The sequence below is a fragment of the Chionomys nivalis genome, chromosome 7, assembly GCF_950005125.1.
Source record: "Chionomys nivalis chromosome 7, mChiNiv1.1, whole genome shotgun sequence".
NCBI classification, from domain to species: Eukaryota; Metazoa; Chordata; class Mammalia; order Rodentia; family Cricetidae; genus Chionomys; species Chionomys nivalis.
In genome coordinates, this window is record NC_080092.1 from 89,486,921 (window position 1) to 89,498,149 (window position 11,229).

Below are 11,229 nucleotides of genomic sequence, written 5' to 3' on the forward strand. Positions count from 1 at the left end.
CAGTAGGAGTCATGAAGGGCAGCTTGCCCTTTGATGGTGTGTGTGACCTGACCTTAGACATCAGCTAGCAGTTGCTTACTCTGTCATGTGGGCCTCACGTGTACAGCTCAGGAAGCCAGACTGAGGCGTGGACAGAGCGTCCACATGAAGTCGTATGAGGGGAACTTTGGAGAAGTCTGGTGATGGGTGAGGTTTATGGGTGGTTGTTTCTTTTCATCTTAAAGCCTTTTGATTCAGAGGCAAGGAGGGCTTACCATCCAGGTTTGAGGCCAGGCAGTGGTGGCGCACGCCTTTAAACCCAGCACTTGTGAGGCAGAGGCAGGCAGATCTCTGTGAGTTCGAGGCCAGCCTGGTCTACAAAGTGAGTTCCAGGAGAACCAGGGCTGTCACACAGAGAAACCCCATCTCGAAAAACAAAAAGGCCCAGGTTTGAGTCCCAGCACTACCACGTTCTGTGTGAGTACCTGGCCTGGCCCTTGTATGGCGGGATATAGCTGGAACAATTAATCACTCAGGTTTGTTTACTGTGATAAGAATATTGATACAATGCAGTCTCCATGTTTTAAGGATACAAGAGTATCAACTACATTAGTGACACTAATATTGTACAATTAGAACTCTGTATGTGTGTGTTACGTTTGTACTTGAATGTGAAGAGGTGTACCTGCCTGTGGAGGCCAGAAGTCAGGTGTTTTGCTTCTCTTGAGATAGTTTCTTACTGAACTTGGAGCTCGACCGGAAGCCAGCAAGTCCCACTGATCCTCCTGTCTCTGTCTCTCACAGCATTAGGGTTACAGGCAAGTGTGCAGCCGTGCTTGTCTTTTTCCCTGGGAGCTGGGATCCAAATTCAAGTCTTCATGTGTACATCAAGAGCGTTTACCCACTGAGCCATCTCCCCAGCCCTGGAATTCCTCACCCCACAGAATTATTTACATTGACTGGATAATAAATCAACTAACTACCATGTTGCACTCTGGCTATTTTTAGGATTATCCTATGTGTGTGTGTTGCCTGCATGTGCGTATGTGTGCTACATGCATGTCTGGTGCCAAGAGATCAGAAGAAGACATCAAATCTCTGGGTACCAATCCTGGGCCCTTTGTAGGAGCAACAAATGCTCTTAACCACTGAGCTGTGACCTCTCCAGCTCTATGACTATTTTAAATACGTAAAAACATTTTTTTAATTTAACTTATTATTTTATGTGCATTGATGTTTTGCTGTGGGTGTTGTATCCCCTAAAACTGGAGTCACAGACAGTTGTGAGCTGCCATGTGGGTGTTGGGAATCGAACCCAGGTCCTCTGGAAGAACAGACAGTGCTCTTAACCACAGTGCCGTCTCTCCAGTTCCTATTTTAAATTCTTCTGAGTGGAGTCATACAATTGTATTTATCCTTCTGTGACTAAAACTGCTTAACATGTAGACCCGGAGTTTATTTATGTCACAACACAGATTGCAGTTTTCAAGGCTAAGCAGTAGTCCGTTGTACATACATACTACATTTTCTTTAGCTCTTCATCCAGCCGCCAGCGTTTAGGTGAATTCCTCATCCTGGCTGTCGTGAACAGTGCAGCAGTAAACACGAGAATGCAGATCATTCATTGAGATCTCGATTTTAGTACTTGATAAATCTCCAGAGTTGAAATTGCTTTTTTTTTTGGTTTTTCGAGACAGGGTTTCTCTGTGGTTTTGGAGCCTGTCCTGGAACTAGCTCTTGTAGACCAGGCTGGTCTCGAACTCACAGAGATCCGCCTGCCTCTGCCTCCCAAGTGCTGGGATTAAAGGCGTGCGCCACCACCGCCCGGCGAAATTGCTTTTTTAAAAAAAAAAAAAAAATATGTCTTTGGAGAATTTTCTTTGTCTTTAGCACAGTTTTATTTTTAATTTTTTCTATTATTTTTAAATGTATGGGTGTTTTGCCTGCACATACGTATGGGCACCACGTGTGTGCCTTTGCCTGTAGAAGAGGCATTGGATCCCCTGGCGCTGGTGTTACAGACAGTTGTGAGTCACCACGTATTATGGGAGCTTCAGGGTGGAGGCTTTCGGGTTAGTTCCAGCTGGATTCCTCCAAATCCTGTGTTCGGAGTGTGTGGTGTCTTCAGCAATGTGGTTTTACCTTCAAGTCACGGGAGGCAGCCAAGGGCATTGACAATAACCTGTATGGTTCTGGGGCTCCCCTGAACCTCTCCACCATGACCAACAACTCAAAGGGAGACGTTCTGTGCCGGTCACTGGCGGTTTTGTGGGGAGTTTTTAGCACTCTGTGGTGTGACTCTTCACACTGGTTTATGCACACATATATTTTTAAGGGCAAGCTTATAAAAGGATGTTTCTCTGCAACTTTCTTCAACATCCATAACGTCACCTCTCTCAAAAATTCTGTCAGAAAACTTCTAGAAATTATCACACTTCCAGCAAAGTTGCAAGAGGCAAAACTTTAAAAAGAAATGACTGTTCTATAGAAGCAGTTTACAGACTTAAGGAAGGCAACCCCGATGAAAATCCTTAAGACATTCTCCAGAGAAATAGAAAAAGCCATCCTAAAGTTCATATTGGAAGCACAGAAGACCGCACAGTCAATATTCTGAGCAAAAAGAACAATCCTAGAGGGATTACCACACCAGATTTCAAGCTATATTACTGAGCTATGGTAACAAAAACAGCATGGTATTGGCACAAAAACAGATACTTAGATCAGTGAGACACAGCAGACTCAAACATGAATGAAGGAAATTACAGCCAATAGATATTTGACAAAGACACCAAAACTTCAAAATGGAGGAAACAACATCTTCAACAAACGCTGTTGGGGAAACTGTGTGTAAATGTGTATAAAAATGAAATTAGATCCTTATCTATCACCTTTCATGAAAACTAACTCCAGCCTGGCCGTGGTGGTGCAGGCCTTTAATTCCAGCACTCTGGAGGCAGAGGTAGGCGGATCTCTTGTGGCCTATCTGGTCTACAAGAATGAGTTTCAGGACAAGCTAGACCCTGTCTCAAAAAACAAAACAAAACAAAACAAACAAACAAACAAACAAAATTTAACTCCAAATGGGCCAAAGACCTTGAAAGACCGAGATAAATCCAGACCCCTCTAGCAGGAAAAATAGAGCCAAAAATCTAGGTTAGCAGGTTCAGTGACTCTGTTTCAGGAACTAGCTGAAAAAGTTAGATTATAATTTTGAGAATAATCTTGAGAAACAGGGAGTTACCCCCTTGTGATTATCACTGGTATTTTTGGAATTTTCCAATGATGTCCTCCCTACCCCCTTTGGATTACTGGGTTGTGGTTTCTTCCCTTAAATACTCCTTCTTCCAGCTACTCGGGGCCGTACTCTCTACCCCTACATGGGAAATGAGTTTCGGCCCCAGTGCACTGGTTCCTGTCCTGTCAATAAACCTCGTGTGATTGCAGCAGGGACCGTCTCTTGTGAGTTCCTGGGGGGTTGTGCTATCCTGAGACTTGAGTGAAAGGCTCCCTGCTCCAGAGGTCTTGAAAGACCTCATTCTGAAGCCGGAAACAACGAAACTGTTAGAAGAAAGCACAGGGAGCATCAACATGACTAAGGCGCGGACGAGCCCCTTAAGAACGTGACGCGGCATGGAAGGAAACTTTCTGAACAGGGTGCCAACAGCTGACAGATGGGCCCACAAATCTGAAATGCTTCTGTGCAGCGAAGGAAGCAGAAATGAAGTGGAAACCTACAGAATGGGGAAAAATTTTTTCCAGCCATGTGTCCGGTGGAGATCAATGCCTAGAATATACAAACAACTAAAATAAATTTAAAAAATTAAGGGGGTGGAAAGGACTCAATTTGAAAAACGGGCTGCAGATCTGAATGGAGAGTTTTCCAAAGAAGCAGCAAAAATGACCACAAAAAAAAAAAATTAAAAGTGCCCAAATCCTTAACAATTAGGAAGCTAAAACCCAAACAACTGAGTTTTTATCTTACCCTAGTCAAAATGGCAAAGATCAACAAAACCAAAAGCTGGAGGGTGGTGAGGGATTAGGGAGGCCTCCTTCACTGTTAGTGGGATTGCAAACCCGTGCAATCTCTTTGGGTATCAATTTGGAGAATGCTCACAAAGTTAAAGGAGACCTACTCCATCACCCAGCTATACCATTACCTGGCACACGCCCAAAGGACTGGACACCCTACTCCATAAATGCTTGCTTAGCCATGTCTGTTGCTGCACCAGTCACAGTAGCTAGGAGATGGAACAAGCAACCCAAATGTCCTTTAACCAAGGGCAAACGTGGGACACATACATCACAGAATACAGAAATAGAATGTAGAAAAATTTGCAGATAAATGGAATCAACTAGAAAGTATTATACCGAATGAGTTGACCCAGACCCAGAAAGACAAATGCCGCATGTCCTCTCATTTGTGGATCCTAATTCTGAACCATTATATATAATTATATGACCTGGAGGAACAGCAAAAGCTAGGAAATTAGAAAGGGCCCATAGTGGCAGAGAGACAGGGCCGTGGAGGCACAGGTGGTAGGACATGGATGCCATGAAGTAAGCGGGAGGAGGAAGGGAGCAGCTTTCTTAATTTCCACCCTGCATATTTTCGTGTGTAACTCAGTTGTAACTCCTTAGTTGCTTATTAATGCATCTCCATAGCCTGAAATAAATGTCTTGTTCACTATTGTACATAGAATACTTAACATGCCACCTGCCACCTCATGATAGGCACTCCTTCAGTTAATACTGAGGAAACAGAAACAAAACAAATTGTCTATAGTGCTAGCACCTTGGCATCTCCCTTTTGGGGTAAACATATACCATATGTTTGTATTATCTTGTAGCATGGCATTTTCATTCAATAAAATCGTTGGGCACATTCCCATAGCAAGAGGAATTTTTCTGGATCCTTCACAGGAAACATTAAATGTATTTATTTAATCATTTCTAACTTGACATTCACATAGTTTTTAGTTTTTTTTTCTATGAGTATAACTAAATTGCCAAGGCTAGATCTTCATAAATGTCACCATGGCTCCTGGCATATTCATGCTAAGTAGTCTCTAACCGCTGGCGTGAAGGTTTGCCACGGAGCATTGTCAAATCAAAGGTCTTTTGAGGACTTTGGCTGCATCCTGCCAGGCTGAGGTGGTGACTCTGAATCTCCGATGCCTTACACATGGGTGACCCTTGATCTAGTCTCTCCCATCAGTTAGAGTGTCCAGCCTGATAGTCTGGGCTCTGCAGTCTGGGCCAAGCTCCTCTCTGGGACATAGACTGACAGTGGATTTCTATTCCGAGGACCCTCTCATCCCCTTAAGATGTTTCAGTCAAGAATACGGTTAAGGAACCCCATCAGCTGACCAGGTGCTCTGCAGGGGTCCGGTGTTCCCTTTGTGCTTGCTTGGCTCCCAGTTGAGAATTCTGAGTTCATCTCACCAGCCCCCAAAAACACAAGTCAGAAATATGAAGTATTTTACTGAATGTGGATCACATCCGTAGCCTGCTAAAGTGAATCAACAAGCAGAAGAAGAAGGAGAAGGAGAAGGAGGAGAAGGAGAAGAAGAGGAGGAGGAGGAGGAGGAAGAGGAGGAGGAGGAGGAGGAAGAGGAGGAGGAGGAGGAGGAGGAGGAGGAGGAGGAGGAGGAGGAAGAAGAAGAAGAAGAAGAAGAAGAAGAAGAAGAAGAAGAAGAAGAAGAAGAAGAAGAAGAAGAAGAAGGAGGAAGAAGAAGAAGAAGGAAGAAGGAGGAGGAGGAGGAAGAAGAAGAAGAAGAAGAAGAAGAAGAAGAAGAAGAAGAAGAAGAAGAAGAAGAAGAACAACAACAACAACAACAACAACAACAGCAACAGCAACAGCAACAACAACAACCAAGGTCAAAGTGTAAACAGGATTGTGTTCCTGAAAGGTTCGGAGGAAGGACCTTCTGGAAGGACCCTCTTTGTTTCATCCAGCTTCTCCCAGCACCTTGATTTGTGGCAAAGCAGCTCACCCTTGTGTGACCGCCCCATGTTTCTTCACATCTTCTCATCTTCCCTCTGTGCAGGAGCCCTCTGAAGTCAGAGGAGGGAGTCAGATCCACCTAGAAATGGAGTTCCAGAGGTCTGTGAGCCTCCATGAAGGCTCTGGGAACTGAACCCAGGTCCTCCGCAAGGGCAGCCAGTGCGCTTAGCCGCTGAGCCATCTCTTCAGCCAGGCAGTTTAGAAGAAGACAAGTCATTAAACCACAGTCCATCCTGATGCCCCATCTCAACCTGAGTCCATAAAGACTTGACTTCCAAATGAGGTCACACTGTGAGAGGGAGGGAGTTAGACCTCACTGTATCCTTCCAGTAGACAGTTTCCACGGTGACAAGTAGCCATAGTGTTGTCTGTCCCCTTGCTGTTTTGTCCTCGGGGGGGGGGGACGTTACAAAAAGTCCACTGTGATCCCACATGCCTGTCATTCTGTAATCGTACTCACAAGGCTGAGGCAGAAGGATTCCTGTGAGTTCAGGGTCGGTATGGGATACACAGTCAATTCTGGGATTTCTCTCAGGAATGGGACCTTTCCCTGTCAACGGAGTCTCAATTTTCAGCTTCCTCCAGCCAGGCAATGGGCGTGTGGCATTGTTTCCACTGGTGCCAAGTCCTTTTGAGGGAGTCCCTGGTGGAAGTGTCTTGTGATTCCTTCCTGAGCACTTGGTGGACTGCAGACAGTGAGAAGCAATTAGTCTTCCCCTCGACTTAGTTTGTCAACATGAAAGGTTGGTGGGCAGGGGGCTGGCACAGCCTCCAGATGACACCCTTTTCTTGGCATGGCTGAGATGGCCACAAGGCCTTTGTTGTTCATTCATCCAGCCTGGAATGCCCGGGAGGTGAGGGAAGGGGAGGGGTCTGGGCTGGGAGAAGGCCACAGCTGTCAGGCACCTGAGCCTTGGCCAGGCCCAGTGGGATACAAAATTGGAGCCACTGCCTTGCCCAAGCTGTCTGTAGCTGCAGGGCTGCACCAGCCACCTGCTTCCAACTGGTCCAGGGGCCGATTGTCCCGACTCAGGGACAGCCAGGTCCTCCCCACCCCTACCCAGAGAATTGGTAAGGCAGCAAAATAAATGATAAACCAACCAGTTACATTAGAAAGTTTGTCTCAAGTGTTCTACACAGGGCATTTGGGGATTTTGATCCTGTAGTTTTTATTTTTCCTTGACTACCCCCAAATACATAGCTATGGTAGAGACTTAGAAAAAGCACACAGAATTAGGTTTTTGAAAAAATTTTGTTTTGTTTTTTAGGTCAAAGAACTCTACCTGTGACCAAATGGTAATGATGTTCGCATTTCCTCCCAGTGTGTGGCTTACTTGATTGCTCAGAAAAGTCTATTAAGATATTCACAAATTCTCAGGACGACTCGGTCCCATATGAAAAGATTCTGCTTAAGGTAAGTGGGCGTTGTGGCCTTTGCATTGTGGCCTTGTATTGTTGCTGTTGGTCTTTCATGATTCCCCCACCACCATTCCAGAGCTGGGACTAAACACAGAGCCTGTGCACACGAGGTGAGTGCTTTACCACTGAGCTAAGTTCCCAACCCTCCTTGTGGCCATTCCTGGGCACAGTCTTCCTCATGGTCCAGACCTGCCTGGATCCCTCCCTCCTTTTCAAGTAAGAGGCAGAACAAAGCCCCTCCTACTTGTAGGCAGAAGGCAGGTTAGACCACAGTGCACTCCAGGTTCTGTAGAGGCTATGGACCAAAACTCTGGGCGGAGAAGGAATCAGCTCGGAACTTCTGCCTGCCTTGCCTGCTCCTTCTGGCTAGGATGTCCCACCGCCTGGTCACCTTTTGGTTTGTTTACTACCTTCCTGATGTTGTAGTTTCCTTTCTGTTGCTGTGACAAACACCATGGCTAAAAGCAGCCTTGGGAGGGAAGGGTCCATCCACCATTGGGGAAGTCAAGGCAGGAACTTGGAGTAGAATTTGTGGAGGAGTGATGTGTGCCGGCTCAGTCCCAGGCATATGCTTCTCTGGCTTCCTTGTGCATGCCAGGATGGTGTCCCCACCCCCACCCCTGGCCCTCCTATGTGAATCAGCCAGCAATCAAGACAATCCCCTCAGACATGCCCACTGGCCAATCCAATCTGGGCAATCCCTCAGTCAAGACTCGCTTCTCAGGTGAGTCTAGGCTCTGTCAAGTGGACAGTTAGCATTGGCTAGCACAGCTGACTCTTGCTGAGCCGTGGCCTCCCAGCTGTGTACAAGACTGGCCAAGGTCTTGTTTCCGATCCTGCGTTTATCTCTAGCACTTTATCTTCCCAGTCACTTTCTCCTGAGAGACGTCATAAAGTGACACCATCGTGACCCAGTGTTTCAGGACTCCAACACGCAGTTCTCAGTGTGGGATAACGGCACCTCTGTTTTCCTTTGGAGAACACTTCTCAACTCCAGAGATGGACACATGACCAGTTAGTACAGAGCATCATTTTGTCTACTGCTATTGGCTCATAGATGGACCTGTGACTTAAACTGGTCCAATGAGAATCAGCCCTGAGACTTTTGTAGGAATTCCAAGAATGAAGTTGTAAATATTTTTTATTATATTTATTTGTTTGTGCATGTGGAGCTGTGGTGTGTGTGTGTGTGTGCGCATGTATGCCTGTGGATGGGTGTGTCCCGGGAGACCAGAGGACAACTTATAGAACTCTTTTTCTCTCATTCCACTGTATGAGTCACAAGAATCAAACTCAAGCCGTCAGACTTTGCCGCAAATGCTTTCCCCAGTGAGCCAGTCCACCCCCCCCCCCCTTTTTTTTTATTTTTTTTGAGACAGAGTCTTACTCTATAGTCCAGGCTGGACTCAGATTCATTATGTAACCTAGGTCAGCCTCAAACTCACGGCAATCCTCCTGCCTCAGCCTCCAAAATGCTGGTCTACAGTGGTGCGCCACAGCACCTGGCTCCTGAGGTGGCCTTTCTCCTGGGGTTCCTAAAGTGTAGAATAGAGGGTGACATGAACAGAGGCCCACAAAGAAAGTAGATGAGGCAGAGGAGATGAATGACCCCTTCCCCATGGCATTTGAATCCTTGGTTTCAACTGTTCTGAGAGTCCAGTCTTGGGAGTCAATGAATCTTACCTTCTAAGTCAACTTGGTGTGGGTTTGTTGTTGTGTGTCTTAGCCACTGTTCTCTTGCTGTGAAGAGACACCATGACCACAGCAACTCTTATAAAAGGAAGCATTTAATTGGGGCTCGCTACGGTTTCAGAGGCTTAGTCCATTATCATCATGGCAGGGAGCATGGTGGAACAAAGGCAGACATGGTGCTAGAGAAGTGGCTGAAAGTTCTGCATACAGATCCACAGGCAGCAGGAAGAGAGAGAGACCCTGGGCCTGGTACTTTGAGACCTCAAAGCCTACCCACAGTAACACACTTCCTCCAATGTGGTCACACCTCCCTAATCCTTCTCAAATAGTGCCACTCCCTGGTGACCAAGCATTCAAATATACAAGCCTATGGAGCCATTCTCATTCAAACTGCCACATTGTTTTATCATGCCCAACCAAAAAGAATTACAACACTATGACTCCAGTCCCTAAGGTGGGCTCTGTTTTCACGGCTACATTGAATGTCACAGAGCCCTGCCCCTGGGGGTTCAAGGTTACTTATTGAGTGTTCCAAAAGTGAAGAGGAAGAGGGGACACTAGCCGCTTTGGAAGATAAGATGGGAATGATAAAGAGTCAGACACCTCAAGTTTGAGTCGAGGGGGGCATGTTTACTCAGAGGTAGACAACCAAAGCCTAGGATGCATCATAGACTATATTTAAAGATTCTTGGGAGCTGGGCTGGAGAGATGGCTCAGCGGTTAAGAGCACTGGTTGCTCTTCTTAGGAACCTGGGTTCAATTCCCAGCACCCACGTGGCAGCTCACAACTGTCAGTAACTCAAGTTCCAGTGGACCCCACACTGTCATACAGACATACATGCAGGCCAAACACCAGAGCATTTAATTTTTTAAAAAAATATTTATTTATTTATTTATTTATTATGTATACAATATTCTGTTTGTGTGTATGCCTGCAGGCCAGAAGAGGGCACCAGACCTCATTACAGATGGTTGTGAGCCACCATGTGGTTGCTGGGAATTGAACTCAGGACCTTTGGAAGAGCAGGCAATGCTCTTAACCACTGAGCCATCTCTCCAGCTCCAGAGCATTTAATTTTAAAAAAGGAAAAAAAAATAAGAAGTCTTGGGAGCCAGGCCCATGCATGGTTCTCTGGGTACCATACTAATATCCAGCATCAACCTCACCTTCTGAGAGCTACCGTGTACCTGGAGACACAACCCCTGACTAGTGGGAAATCAGAGAGAGAGATCCTGATTGCGTGAGCAAAACTACATGATGGAGATTCCAAGGCCTGTGCCTCTGCCTGGGCTCCCCAGGAGAGGGGACTTTTAAGTCTTGAGCATTCTGGAAGTGGTCAGGAGAAGCTGGCCTGGACAGAGCCAAGAGAGTGGGAAACACCAGTGGTCGTCAAGGCTCTGACTCCTAGGCTCTACCAGGCTAGGACCCCCACCCCCACCTGAAGGAGCCCTCAGCTTTGTTCTGGAGGTGCTTGGTCCTGGAGAAGGTTTGGCAGAGGGAGAGAGGAGAAACCAGTGGCTGCCAACTGCCCCTCAACTGCCTTCCACTCTACCTGACTCCACATCTTACCCTTTGCCCTCCGTCCTCCCTCCTCCCTCTCTCTTCTTCCTTCTCCTTTTCTGTTTGCCTTCCTCTCCATCTCTCCCCTCACTTCCTCTCAATTCCCCTATCTCTACTTCCTTCTCCTCTCCATTTCTTCTCCCCACTTCTCCTACCTCTCCTTCACCCGTGCTCCCCACCCTTCCCTCCATTTCCTCCTCTTTCCTCCCTCCTCTCTCCTATTCATCCCCATTCTCCCCGCCCCCCACTTTTCTTTCTGCCCTTCTCTTCTGCCTTGCTCGGAGTGGGTGCCCAGGGAGAGGTGCCCAAGCCACACAACCTCATTCACCTCACAGCCCCAGAAGGACCCTCATGGCAGAGAGGCCTCCCCTGCAGCCCAAGGTGGGGACCCTGAGACCCGAAAGTCCAGAAGGAAGGGAAGCGGCACCTCAGAACTGGAGTGTGGGACCAGCTGACTTTCCTGCTATTATTTTTCTCCCTTGGGGGCCACAAGCAAAGACTTCTGGGCTCAGAGCCTTATAGATTCTCGCTCCCCTGGCAACCCAGTACTCCCGTCCAACCTGGAGTGATTAAT